We start from the raw sequence: 14,550 nt of genomic DNA on the forward strand, positions 1-14,550 counted from the left end.
AGGGTAGGACTGTTCGAATTTGATGCTCGAAGACGCTTAAAGGGGGATCATGATGGATCGTGGAATTGTCCACGATAATTCTGTCAACGAAATACGGGGGATCGTTTTACCCGATTCTCTGCCAAACGAAACCGGAGCTTCGTTCGGCTCTCCTTCCCCTCCCCCCTCGTTTTGTTGCTTATTCAATGGAGGGGCAGAAAAGAGAAAAGGAAAAAGTAGGAAAGTATTATTTTCGCCAACGAGGCTGTAAAATAACTTTTCGCGGATTATCAACGGCCGCCGGCCTATTTGTCGACCCGCATTTTGCTTCTCCGATCCGCCATTTTTTGCGGTTTCCAACTTTGATACCGTGAGTTGAAAACAATTGGGGGAGAGGGTTGAAGCGATAAAAAATAAATATCGGGAATGGAACTCGATAGTTTCCTCTTCGATTTATCGAATTTCGCAGAAGAAGAAAGTATTTTGGTGATCGTAGTCGAGTCGTTGCTCTCACTTTCTCCCTTTCTTTGCTCTCGAGCAAAAGTATTTTCCGCGTAATTCCGGGGAATTAATCGACGAGATATTGTTCGAGGAGCTTTCCCTCCTCGAGTGCTTCTCTCGAAAAATATCAAATTCTCGTCCAATCTCGATATCGAATCGTCGAAGAAAGTATGGTGGTAGCGATTCCTCGATTCAATTTCTGCATCCTCGATCGTCCCGGCTAATTTCTGCCGAGCAGTCTAAAAGGAGGAGTCGAAAGCGAGCCGTTTATCCGGCGAGCGTGGAAGGGGGATGAAGCGAGAGGGGAGAGAATGAGACAGTGGGCCCGAGTCTGTTTATTCAGTAACGAGGACGGAACCGGCCGCTTCGGTTCGGCATCGATCCGGCGTGGACGCAACTCTGAAAAATCCTCCTCCTCGTCGTCGATACGTGAGTTTTAATTCCGCCCCTGTTTTGTCCGCGAAATCCACCCTTTTGGCCTTCCTTTCCCCTCTGAAATTTAAGATTAATTTCGAATAAATTCGAATTTCGTGTTATTTGAAATAGATGCATGAAAGAGGCGAGGAATATTATTTCTAGACTGATTTCTAGAATCAGAAGGTATTCTTATTCTTCCTACTTGTGCTTGAAAAATTGAAAACTCGAAGAATCTTTGAGAACTTCGCTTGAGAGCCAGGAAAGATTTCCGCTTGGATATAAAAAAGGATGTGTGGAAATTATATCGAGCGTTGCCTCCCGATTGCTTCCTGATCGATGAGATTTCGGTTTTTAAACGTCCCCGAAAATCGAGGCTTTTGTTTTCATTTCTTCGCAGTAAAAAATCTGCACGAATTTCCGGCAGACCGTTCGCGACGAGAACCATTGTCGATGATTAAACAGGATTGATGGATCTGGCGACGGGCAATATTGGAAAATATCGATTATCTCGGCTGTCGTTGGAATTAAAAAATTTCTTGTCCTCGAAACTGGAGTCAAACGGATTTGTTCAACGGATCCACAGCAAGGTCCTCGTTTCGAGATAACGAGGGCCGAGTTGAAAAGGATTTTTTCGCGTGCAAATAACTTCCGCCTCGAAATCGGCGAAAGAAATTCCGCGCCGATCTTTCTGTAACGATCGAATTGAGACGGACAGCGAGTTGGAGAAACTATATTCTCTACCAATAAATTCTTATTCGATAAAAATTAACCCAAGATGCGTTGATGAAAAGAGATTTGGATATTCCAAGGGGTTGTAAGAAGAAGAAGAAGAAGAAGAAACTGACGGATCTGAAATTCCAAGACCTCGAAGCATATTCCCTTCTTCTCTATCGAAACATGTGTACCTATTCCTATTCCATGACCGCTGCAAGAAAACATTTGTATCTTAATACAGAAAGAGATTTTTAGCTAATTGGATTCGTGGATAAAGTAAACGATACAGAAAGTCGTGAGTATTGAAAAATGGGTTGTATCTGTACATTACATACAAGAAATTCTAAAGGAAATTTCAAAAACGGTCGTTTGACCGCGGAGCGATCATGATTGAACCTTTGGTTGTTGCACCTTTCTTCCTCTTTTCTTCTCTTCACTTTAAGCGACGACACGACTCGGAATGTTTTCAGAATAGAACGCGAGAGACGGAAATATTGATAGGCGCTAGCCTGCCAAGAATGTCACGGCTAAGAGGCGGCTAGATCTTGGATCCGTGTGCGGAGAGAGAATTTTTTCCTCAATGGATCCCGCGCGTATCTATGTATAGCAACGATTCGCGCGCCATTTCCACTGGACAGAGACAAATTGACCGCGTATATTTAGCGGGTTGGTTTCCACGGGACGCCAGAAACTGAGATGCGTATATGCTCCTTTCGAGAATCAGGGGTTTCGCGAGATGGCGAATCGAAAACAGGCTCGTCTTCTCTGTTAAAGAAATTTATTCGTGGGATCGGGCGAGATTTAGAATTTTGAAGCTGTCGATAATTGTGGATCAAATTCGTGGGTGAAATAAGATTACACAGCAATGATGGAAGGATGTATATTGCGAAAAGAATTGGAGAAACTTGTGTTAATCCCAGTCACGAGTATAATGCGATGCCAAGCTTCCAGTCGCTTTTCAAGATGACGCAACGTCGCATAACTCGTACACACGTTTTTATTTTTATTGCGACCCGAGTCAATAACGATATTTCAAAGCGGTAAATCTTGGGACAAAAGTCGCAGGAGGTCGTAAATCGAGTCCATCGAATTAAATATAAAGATGGGTCGCCACCTGGTGACGATTTGCATAAATACACCGCTTTCTTCGCCAATTATTCCCACCCGTTTCGTGGTTGATCGAAAATCGCTCTCTCACATTCTCCATAAGGACGGATCGAGAAATGGTCGAATCGTGTAACGAGTCGGGAGAGGAGGGAGTTCGTTTCGCGATGGTTGGCAAAGCTCGGAGCTCTCTTGACTTAACGACGAACAGAAATATTGGCGGGATCCTCGAATCAGACTTCCAAATCCGCTCGAAATCAGGAATGGTTCATCTCGGTGGAAATTGGAATTTTTCACCGAAAATCGTTCAAAACCGGCGTCAATCATCCCCGTTGATCTTTATTCTCTCTCGTTTTCGAGATGATGAACTTTGGAGATTAATAGATTACGGCGTGGAGGTTATCGGGGTAGATTCTACTTTCATTGTAGACCGAAACAGCGATACAAACCGTGGATAACGTTTCATCATCATCATCATCATCGTGATTTCGTCATTGAAAGTAGCGAGTCGGATCGATCATTGAGCCGTGGAAATTCGAGAAACCCGTGCGATCACCTCCCATTCCATTCGTTCGATTAACGATGAGTCATTGTTGTGCCGTGTTCTGCTGGGGAGGAAATCCGAGCGATGCCAAGTACGACGAGTGAACAACGAGTCCATCGAGGAATCCGTCTCTGTTTCTTGAGAGACGAAAAAGAAGAAAGAACGAGGGAGGAATTTGCATTCGAGTTGGAGTTGGTTAATTGTGCGTTGTGCGCGAATAAAACGGAGGAGGAGGAGGAGGGGGGAAAATGCGAGCAACCTGTTCGCATAATGAAATCTCGAAAGTCTCGAAACGGAAGTTTGAGGTTAGGTTTTTCCATTGTAGCGAGTTTGCCAGATTCGAGAAAAAGATTGTAATTTCGAAGAAGGGGAACAATGGGGAATCGAGGAAAATTTTTGGACAATGATCGTTTATTTGTCGAGCGAGGATCATCGTCGTTTGTCATTCGTGATAAAAAAAACTTTTTCTCTTCTTGGAGTGGAGAAGGGATCGACGAAGTGGAAGAACAAAGTTGGAAAACCTCTCTCTCTTCCGTTTCATCCGATAATTACGGGGGGATCCAAGAGAGATTTTTAATCGAAAGAATTTAAAATATCCTCCCGTCTCTAACGAAATTTAATCGTTAATCGTGGACGGAGGAGGATCGTTAAGAGAAATTCATTTCAACGGAGAATGATCAAACTGTTGGATGAAGTGGAAAAACAAAGTTGTGCGCGGTTAATTAAACGGGAGTTGTTCTGTTTCTCCTCGGATCGTCGAGAAGTCGAGGTGAATTCGGCGAGTTTTCCGCTCGAAATTCGGTTGTTTTCGATTCGAAGCGATAATCGAGAGAGATCAGAGAATTAGGGAAGAAAAGAGGTTATGAATTTTCCTGTCCACAAACTTTCCGCTCCAGAAAGGGGGGCCGTGTTCCCTTCCCGAAGTTGGAGATTGCGGAGGGAAGAAGATTGAAATTTCGTTTCCTCGAAAGTAGATTCGTCCAATTTCTATTCTTCACGGAATTTGACTTTCGAGGAACAGCAGGGGGAAAGAAAAATAAAATCGAATTCCCCAACTAACCTCTTGTAACATGTAAAAGTAATTTCCAAGCGAATATTTTCACAAATTTTCAAAAGTTATCCGCTCTGTAAATTAACCGATTTCTTGAAAAAACGAATCGTTACACGCATCGGTCGGGGATACGGCTATTCAAACATTTGTCAATTTTCTTTATCCAAACACAATATCTAAACCCAAAGGAGTAGAGAAACGAAGGAGAAAGAAAGGTTTGCAACCACGTGAGAAAATCGTACGCATCTACGTCATATATTCAAACATTTGTCAATTTAAAAAACTGAAAAATTGCGAAAAATTCTTTATCCAAGAAACCCAAAGAAGTAGAAGAGAAACGAACGAAAAAAGGAAGCTTTCCCATTCGCAATCACGCGAAGAAATCAGCTATTCAAACATTTGTCAATTCAAAAAACTGAAAAATTACGACTCCTTTGTCATTGTACAATAAACTCAAAGAAACGAAAAGAGTCGCACGAATAATTATCTCGAATCAATCAATCCTAATCTGAACATCCCAAACCGAAGAATCGATCGATGTCTCCGTGTTCTCAAGTGCCGCCTGTGCAAACTCGTTCACGGGATTATTAAAAGGCACGTAATGGGGGACGTGATCGCGGTTATTAATACAGGATCGCGGGGTACCCCGACTTAATCGCGGAAGGTAAACAACGCCCGAAACTTACATCCGCATGCATAATTAATGGTTTGCACCGATTTCGATAGGTGGAATTATGCATGAGCTTGGCTCGCCTTTTCTGACGGCTTGTTTGTTGCCCTCCTTCTGCGTCGAATTCGTTACGATCTTCGTTATTCTTGAGACAGAGGATGGAAGGAATATGCGCAATATGTGTGCTTTATTAATTTAAATTTGATCAGATTTCGAATATTCGTAGGAACAAGACCCAATCAAATTTTGATTATCATTGTTTCCAACAGACGTAAAAGTTGTCGCCACCACAAGGAAAAAGTTTCCATTTCCAATCTTCTTAATTTCGATCGCATACGAAGAGAGCGCGACACGTGGATATTGAAACTCTCTCTCTCTCTCTCTCTCGAAGCTTCTCGCCCACGTCGCGATAACGAAACATGTAAATCTGGCCGTGACTTGGTTGTTCACGGTGATTGGAAAACTCGACGGAGCGTGCCGTCTGGTATAATGAAGTGCCATATCACGCAACAAACAGATCGATGCATCGCCCACGCGGTTTTATATTCTCGAGGAAATTCCACGAGAAATTAAAACGAAACGAATGTTGGATCGTCATTTTGAACAGGTAGCGTTCACTCGCTCTCGAAACTGTTCGAAATCCAACTGGCTGTTCTCGAAACGAAGGATTTATACTTGTTTTTTTCACCCTGTTTTCCACGACAATTCGATCCGTAATCGATCTAAAATCGTTTACAGTAGAATTTTATTTTATTACTAAAATTCACGTATATTCGCATATAACCCACCACTGATGAATCTCCACGACGATGCAAAAAAAAAGAAAAGCAAATTCAAGTAATAAGAATTCGATCGAAGCAAACTCGATGAACTTCATAATTAAATAATTTGTATATATACGCATATTGTTCGATGAATTTTTCTGATCTTATTACACCGCATTATCCTCGTCGAGGAAACGGTCGAGCACTTCGTAAGGAACTTTGGGCTTAGCTCTGGAAATTGGGATGCATCGTGTCGTGGCGACAAAGGGTTCCGCGATGCAAGATGAATTCCAATCTGGCGCACGAATTCGAGCACGGTCGAGCACGTGATTAATAGCTCGATATTCCCTCGAAACGCTGACTCGAAAGGCCTCCCCGCGTCACCCCGATCAGAGCTCCGGTTGCGATATTAATAACAAGGACGCGTGAAAAGAGGCGAACGCTTCCTTGTCACCTGTCGTGTCGTGTTATCCATTCGAAGAAAATTGACACCGATATTTCTCTCGAGAGATGCAATCTTTGGGATTTGACAAAAGAAAAAAATGGGAAGGGTGTTGTGAATTGGCGTTCAGCTTAGACGGAGTAGAAACTTTGGATCCAAATTATGATATTAGTGATATCGTTCGTTAGTCCAAGTTGTTACTTGGATAAGTTTCTTACGATAATTTATCGTTCGAAACGTAGCGATAATTGGAATTAATTGCCAAAGTTGTAGAAGGAAAATGGATCAGCTACGAGTAAATGTTATTACTCGAGCATTTTCCTCTGATTCGAAAGGTGAGGATTCAAAAAACACTTCTCGTGCGCTTTCATACGTTGGATAAACGATCGAAATTTCATCGACGATCAACCGTGATATCGATTTTTAATACCCGATTGGTAATAACATTTCGTTGCGAACGTATAGGAAGACGGATGATAGTTGGAACGAGCGATCGATTCGAAAACCATCAAATTCCGAATTATCGGCATTAACGATTATATCTCGAACGCGTCCTAATAATTCCGCGCTTTTCACCGACCGATTAATTATCTTTTCGATCGAAACGAGCGAATTAATTTCGCGGAAAATTTCAAAGGAAATCATTTATCGTGAAGTAGAGAAGAAGAATAAATCGGATCTCGAATGATTTGATTCGTTTCGATTAGTTTACGACACGGTTGGAACAAAAGGTGGGAGCATAAGGTGGTAAAAATTCCCCGCTCATTTTACCACCCTTCACTCCATAAAAGCATTGTTGTGCAAATCGCAGCATCACTCGAAAACAGGAGTACCCCGAATCGATAGATCGTTTTTTGCTCGTCGCCTCCCACCGCGCCACTCGAAAATTCTGTCAATAACATCCATCCTCGCGCGACGTCGGTGTTACGTAAATAACCTACCTCGTGTCACGATCGCATTCTGGAAAAATTATCCGTGGATCAAATCGCGGATTCTACGCGAATTTCATATATATATATATATATAGGAATGAATTTTTGCCTCGAAAACAGTCGAATTCGTTCGATTAAAGCGATCTGTCTTTATTCGAAATTTAATAATTTTGAAAAGAATTGGAAGCGAATTGGAAGGAAGGAAATTTGCTCGAGGAAACGTTTATGGGAACGTTTCGATGGGATCCGCGGAACAGGTATCGCGTTAACTTATTTCGCGACCTATATTTCGGAATTCTGAGCGTCGTCGAGGCGGAAGTGGCTGACAACCGGAAGCGCGGAGGAGGGACGTTTGTCCGCATCTCGGCTTCGACCATAATAGGAAAACTTTCAGCGCCTGTGTGTATTGAGAGAGAGAGAGAGAGAGAGTAACGTTTCGTTAATTCTTTTTTTCCATCGTGAAATTTCGACGACGGTAACCGGTGCCAAGTCGTTGGTCGAAACGAACGGCCATGTCGATGAAATAAAAAAGGAGTTTCCAGTTGGCAACGAATAACACGGTCGTTTCGAAAGAGGGGGGGACAAATGGGGAGCAGATCGCGATCGATGAAAGGAGCTTGTTCTTTTCATAAATTATTTCGCGTGAAAATTTCACGTTCAATCCATCTCATCATTTCTCTTTTGTACTCGACTCGAATGATTTCAGAGACAGAGAAAAATTAATTATTTTTTGAGATCGATGAGATAATTGAGGTAAAATGAACCTAATCTAATTTTTAGAAAGACGGTTAGGAGAAAGGATTGTTTCTCTCCTTCAAAGAAAATTTTGATGGAAAATGAAGCAGTCTATTCCAAGTCTATTTTCGATTTTGATACTTACTCGACGAATGATTTTCAGAAACTTAGAATATATATAAGTTCATTGCAGTAAATCAGTTTATCTCTTCAATTGATTTAAAAACCAATATCTATTTTTCTGCCAAACAATAGAATATATAGCACACTTATAAGAGAAAAATTAATTCAGTGTCTTTACGATCGACGAGATAATTGAGGTAAAATGAACCTAATCTAAAGGATTCTTCCTTTCTCTCCTTCAAAGAAAATTTTGATCGGCTCGAAAATGATTCCCCCGCCGTGGAACGATTCCTCTCGCAGTCGAGATCGAGAATAAAGAGAAATAAAGGGAGGAATGGGGCGAGCTTAATTAAACTCGAAATTTACAACCGGGGAGGGTGGAGAATCCGGCTAAATTTTCGCCGGATCATCGAGCCCTGAACTCGGCGAGGGGAGGAGTTTTTCCAGGAAACGACGCGCCTTTTTTCCCCAACCTTCGAAACGAAGAGCGACGTGTGTTCCAACGTGTTTCACCCCTCTCTTCGTGCTTTCCTCTTTTCGTGGTTTTCGTGGCGTGGACTGGCATTTTCGAATGGGGTGTTCCTCGACGGGGTCGTTGGACAGAGGGGAGATGATTCTCCAATTTCGAGGAGAGTAATGTAAGACGAGAGGGATTTGTTGGGGAAGGATTTTTCCGATCTCACAATGAAAGGAAGGAGAGGATTTGTTAGAGTTTCTAAGGGAGCGAGTTGCGAGTATATCGTTGCTAACTCGTTTTTAAATTATCTCAAACTCTAGTGCCTTTCTTTTTGATCCGCGATAAATTTGTTTAAATCCGACGAAGCCGACTTGTACTTTTATAAGAAACGGGAACGGATGAATTTGACGAATCGGCCTGTTATTGGTCGAAATTAGTTCACGAGTGGATGGACGGGATCAAAGGAAAAGTGGGTGGAAAACGAAATGGAAACCGAGTGTTGAGAGTTTCCCCCACGCTTAATTTTCTCCTCCCCCGTTTTTCTCTCCACGTGACTAAATTAAAATCCACAGAGTAACTCGAAATTAACCCCCCCGCTGCTCGGATCTTCGACCCTTGTGCTTCTTCTCCGCCGGATGAAAATTTCCGCACGGATTATTCGAAATTTCTTCCCGGTTAAATTTATGCATTACACCGTTTCGCGTCGCCCCGATTACAATTCTTTCGCGCGCAGGAGATGGAGGGCGTTCTCGTGCGGATGGGAAACGCTGTTATCCTCGTGTTATTAAACACGCTGGTGGAAAGTCGCGTGCGAAAGAAAAATATTTTCCAAAGAGAGAGTAAATTTTCGGTTTAAAAAGGGATGCTCGAGTATAATCAGTGGAATTATCCTAATTTTAATTCTTTCGCGGAATAATCTAGCAACGTTTGGATGCCGATCGTCGAAACTATTATATTTTACATTTTGTTACAGTTTGGAATTTCAATTTCGAGGAAAAGAATGTACGCGATCGTGCATTAGCCTGATTTTAATTCTTCCACGATAATCTACCAACGTTTGGATGTCAATCATCGAAACTATTATATTTTACATTACAGTTTCTATCGAATCGTTTACGGAATTTCAATCTCGACGGAAAGAATGTATTCGAATTGGAGGGCGCGAGCGTAAATTAAAGATAATCAATTTCAATCAATTTCAGCAATTTCGAAGTGGGATCGAGTTTATGTACGATTGAGCGTAAGTTTAATTTATATATCCGCCATAACTTCCACTCGCGTCTTACGCCTCGATCCCACCCCGGGGTTAAAATTCGATGCACGAACTCGTAATTACGCGCAGCAGCTAATTAAATCCGGAAATGTACGAGATAAAGGAAGCTCGCGCTCGAGTTCCTCCGTAATTGTCCTACTTTTCGCAATTAACGATCCATGCCTCCCTTTATTCCCCGACTTTCGGTGCATGGACACGCGGGATCCGTCATGAAACCATAAAAGAACATCGTGCCTAATACCGTTCAGCCTTGTTCGACGATACACTGCTTTCCAAATCTGTTGCTCGAGACTCTCCAGAGAGGTCGCTATTCTCGTACTTATATCGAAACGAAGTGAATAATCAACTACTTCTACATTTTTTTTTTGTGTTATACGAATATTATTAGAGGTTGTGAAACGATTTGATCAAAAGTAACAGCAAGAAGGAATTGTTATATAGGGTATAAAGTTCACTGAAATTTTATCTATAATTTTATTATCGAACGTTGGTAGCAGTGTTACTATTCTGTAGTTGGCATCCTTTTATCTTCGATACGCGATCTTCAGTTCAGTTGTTGTTCTGTAGCCCGACACGTGCACTCGCGTGTATAACCAAAAATATATCCATTCAGTTGAATCCGTATATTTCTTATTTATTGTTCATTCACCACTGCGTAACCAACCAACAGGAATATTTGTAATAAAGGAAATAGTAAACTGTGTTATATAGATCCTTTTGTTCTGACTCTGGTCGATTCGAAAAGGGAAACGGAATCGAAACAGAAGCGAAAGCAGCGATACGAGTTGCACTTTTACATATATATAAACTCAACAAGGAAATTGGGAAGAAAGTTTCAGACGGTGGAAGATATGAAAGTTTGTAAAAAAAAAAAAAAAAAGGAAAAAGGAATTCTCGCGATGCTTCTTCCCTGTTTTCGATTATCAAAGCTTCGATGCAAACGACTGACCTGGAAAATCTGTTTTTCTGAGGATCCGGACCGCGGCTCTGCTTTATTGCGTTCCTCCCTATTCTTGGCAACGTGTGATCAAGTTGTTTTCCACATTCCAGAGAGAATTTATCTCGAGGGATCTTAATCCGTGAGATCTCACCTGATCTCCTCTCAGACCTTCCTTGGATCACGTACGTCCCGCTATTTTCTCGAAGTCTCGAAACGTGAGAATCATGGAAAGAGAATTATTTCGGGAATATTCAAATTCAAATTTATATAAATTAATATCTAAAAAAAGAACGCCTCTCTTTCTTTGCATTCTCTGGTTTCCATTTTCTATCCGCATCATTGTGATCCTCGTCCAATAATATTTATTCATAACCTTTGTTGTATTCTATTTAGAATTGCGACAAATTTAACCAGTGAAAATATCCCATATTCGAAATCTATAGAAGGGAATATATGGGGAAAATACAAAAGCTGTATAAAAATAAATCGTTCCATAAAATTCAACATTCGTATAAATCTCGAGAAGTGAGTTCTGTTCCATTCCGCTGTATAGCGTCTAAAGATAAATTATTCCGGATGATATTCGTGAGAATCGATCCATTCCTTCCGAAATAAAATAATTTTCCGTTCGCAATCACGATATCCCCTCCTCCTTCTTCGACGTTTAAAGTTGGTAATACCTCGCAGAGATTGTATTGGAGGAATCTCAGATCGAGACGGATCGGTGAGCGACGCGATAAATCGACTGCTCCTAAAATTTCTTTTTTCCAATATGGAAAAGTTGGAGATATCGGTGACGTTATAGCCTTGCGGGGAACACGGCACGTACGGAATGGCGGATTACGCCGCGACACGCTTATCCTTTCTTTATCTTCTTCGAGAACGCGACGATTCACCTCGCTATTTTCTTCTCGATTCTCTCCCTTTCTCTCGTTGTAAAAGGGCCGGAGACTTGTTCCTTTAAAAATCCATGATCGGGGAAGGAGAGGAGAGGGGCTCTTTTGAGACCCGTTTAATCCTATCTTGGGGAGGATGCGCAGTTTTCGAGATTGCACAATTTCAGAATTATTCGCCGCGTCGATGTCTACGCGGTTTAACAAATTGCCGCTAGATGTCTCGCCAATGTCTGTTTTCTAATCTCGCGAATACGAATCGAGGAATATTCTTTCACGAGTTTCACCTCTCCCCTTCCATTATCCATCGATCGATTTTCATTACAACAAACGTGTCTAAACGTCCTGTTATCGAACAAGATTTCTCGCCGGAGAAAATTCCAAACTCGCGATTCCTCTAATCTCACTGCTCGACGTGGAATTACGTACGGTCCACGATCCTCGCATATTTCACTATTTACAACCCGCGACCCAGAAATCCCACTTTCCTCCACGGCGAAGCCACTTGAATCGTGGAAAGGATAGGCTGGAGAACAAGCGTGGATGCTAAACGTTGCAATAATTATCCCCCTGTTTTGTTCGCGCTGGCGCGCGAGAATTAGAGAAGAGGAAGGGGGGAGAAAGAAAAGTCGAGGGAGTGGAAGTGGCGTCTCGTGGAGGAGGAAAAATCCTTCCGACGGAAGTCAATTGTCCCGCGTCACGCTAGGAAAAAACAAGATATGCTAAAAGCGGAACAGGGGGGTGGGGCAGGAAAAGTGGAACACGTGTGTGCGCAGCACAAGTTTCCCCTCGTCGAGTGCGCGACGACACGAAGTGGTCCTCCTCGACCGTCGCCCTCTTTCTTTTCGCTGTCCCACAGGGGATGAGAAGGACGAGAGAACGGAAAGAGGGGAAAAAGGGTGAAAAAATGGAAGACGAGGGATTTTGAAGAGTGTTTGGAAGAAACCGTCGATCGAAAATGAAGAAAATGAATTATTGATCGAAATAAAATGGGAATGAAGAAATGATAAGGACGATGCGAAGCTTTTTGGAAGCAATTGTTAATCGATATAGTACGCTCTTCTTTCTCTTGCTTCATTTATGTTTCTAGTCTGGTAAAACATATCGATTCTCGCGTTAGCAAATAAAAAGTCTTAATTATCAGAAGTATATTTTCAAGAGTGAAAAGTTTCTTCGATTTGTAGAAAGTTTAAAAATTTATTGGATTAATTTCAACAAACACATAAGCAAACTATAATCTGATAAGCCTTATGACAAGGAAAATTAACGATTCCGCGACAAAGTTTCTTCGTTTTCCGACGTGTCGAAAGTTCGAAAAAGCGGAAGAAGAAGAAGAAGGTTGGCAGAGGGCCATTTCACCCGTGGAAATCGAGACGTACACGCGTAAACGTCGTGAATACACACGTACACGAACACGGATTCCAAGTATCCTGGAAGGAATTGCTCGATGTAAGGCAGGTCAGCCGTGGGAAGAAATTGACGAAATATCGCGTGCATCGATGCATCCATCCCGCGGAATCCTCTTTGAGGGGGTGGAAGTATTCGAGCGAGGGAGACGGGCTTGACTTTGAAAGCTGATACGTGGAAGGGATCAAAGAGAAGTTGCTCGATGAATGTAACGCAACGCTGTTCTCGATTTTTTTCAAGTTTGTGCATCTGTAATATCGTTGACGGTTTCACGAGAATCATCTCGAGCGGTTTTCGAAGGGGAACAAAACGCTGTTCTCTTCGAATATTTTACGAATTAATCTTAATTGTCAAGCGTGTGATGTTGAAACAAAATTTTTCCACGTGGAAAATAAAGTAATGGCGATTATATTTACGAACTGGCAAACGGCAGCGGATTTTCTTCCTTACCGTCTTATATCGTTATTGGAAATTCGAGTGAACTGGCTCGCAACGGGACGTGGAAAATGAAGTTTTATATCTCGATAAAGCACGATGGCTTTTAAAATATGAACAAGTCTTGTCTAATAGAGATGTATATATCTGGGGAGAAAGCAAGAGTAATGCTAACAGAGAGAGACTTTGTTTAGACCAAGATTGGTAATGCAAAAAACAATGGCCAGAAGCCAGCATCCTGTCCTCGGCTCAATAATCGAATTGTCTCCGCATTTATTTTATTAAATGTCGAAACGCGATAATATGATAGAAAAAAAAAAAAAGAAAAAAAACGAAGAGAAAAAAAAATCGAGGCGAAAATGAAAAAAATAAAACGATAGAACAAAGATCCAGTTTGAAAAGCTATGGTTCCGTGCATTTTATCACGAATTAAAAAATAAAAAAAACGAGGAAGAGAGGAATTTGTAGGAAACACTTTTGCAATGGAGTCATCACTCGGCCATTAAAAAAAACGATTTTGGAATTGCTCAACGATCTCTGTTAAAATATATTTATTCTGTTGATCGATTTCAGCTGATTCTAAAATCGACTGTTGCTTTTATTTCATTTCATTTTATTTTTTAAGGATCGTTCGTGGAATTTATGGATTCCTCTCATAAATGGATTCATTTCGGGTAACAACAACACGGGCAATTATTCGTCATAATTAGCCTATTAAAAATCCGCAAGCGGCGTTGCGGATCCTACTCAACATGGCGTCCGCAAAATTATATTAAAACGCGTGCAAAACGTTGCCGCTAATTTGTTCGTGTAATAAAGGAAAAGAAGAAAGAAAAAGTACGCTCTCGAAATATTTCCAATAATAGTTAGAGAAAAATAAATTTCTCTGCGTGATGTCGCAAAGTCGCGAATAGAGAATAATTGAAAGTTGATCCACGATAGAGCAACGATAATCTCTCGTCGCGCATTATAGGGAAATGGATCGAGGTTGCTGGTAATTGTGTTTGGTAATTAATTTAGTCTGGTCACCGAACGATACCGACCGGGCGAAATTTTATCGTTTCGAAAATATTTCACGGCCTGGTGTCGACCGTTCTTCCGGAACGTTGGCCCGCGGACTCGTTAATAGCGTCCACTATGCGGCCGTTCCTATTCTTCCCTCCGCGTGT

The 14,550-nt window shown here is 41.7% G+C and overlaps 1 protein-coding gene and 2 long non-coding RNA genes across 7 annotated transcripts in view; all 3 read left to right on the plus strand.

Moving 5' to 3' along the window:
* The window catches only part of LOC100867195 (A-type potassium channel modulatory protein DPP6), an 82,708-nt gene that overhangs the window by 28,170 nt on the left and 39,988 nt on the right, over positions 1-14,550 (plus strand). Inside the window, exon 1 of one of the 5 annotated variants that reach the window (XM_086915743.1) lies at positions 827-909. The exons of the other annotated variants lie outside the window; for them this stretch is intronic. The gene's annotated coding sequence lies outside the window, so the exon portion shown is untranslated. Of the gene's footprint in view, positions 1-826; positions 910-14,550 lie in introns of those variants that run through there. 5 annotated transcript variants of the gene reach the window in all.
* LOC147656367 (uncharacterized) lies at positions 4,087-5,879 on the plus strand. Its single transcript, XR_015294542.1, has 3 exons — positions 4,087-4,548; positions 4,625-4,974; positions 5,037-5,879. It is a non-coding gene; the product is annotated as an uncharacterized LOC147656367 (long non-coding RNA).
* Positions 10,253-11,150, plus strand: LOC147656368 (uncharacterized). Its single transcript, XR_015294588.1, has 2 exons — positions 10,253-10,828; positions 11,040-11,150. It is a non-coding gene; the product is annotated as an uncharacterized LOC147656368 (long non-coding RNA).

The sequence above is a fragment of the Apis florea genome, unplaced genomic scaffold, assembly GCF_048593485.1.
Source record: "Apis florea isolate Af1SG1 unplaced genomic scaffold, ASM4859348v1 contig_3793_pilon, whole genome shotgun sequence".
Lineage (NCBI taxonomy): Eukaryota > Metazoa > Arthropoda > Insecta > Hymenoptera > Apidae > Apis > Apis florea.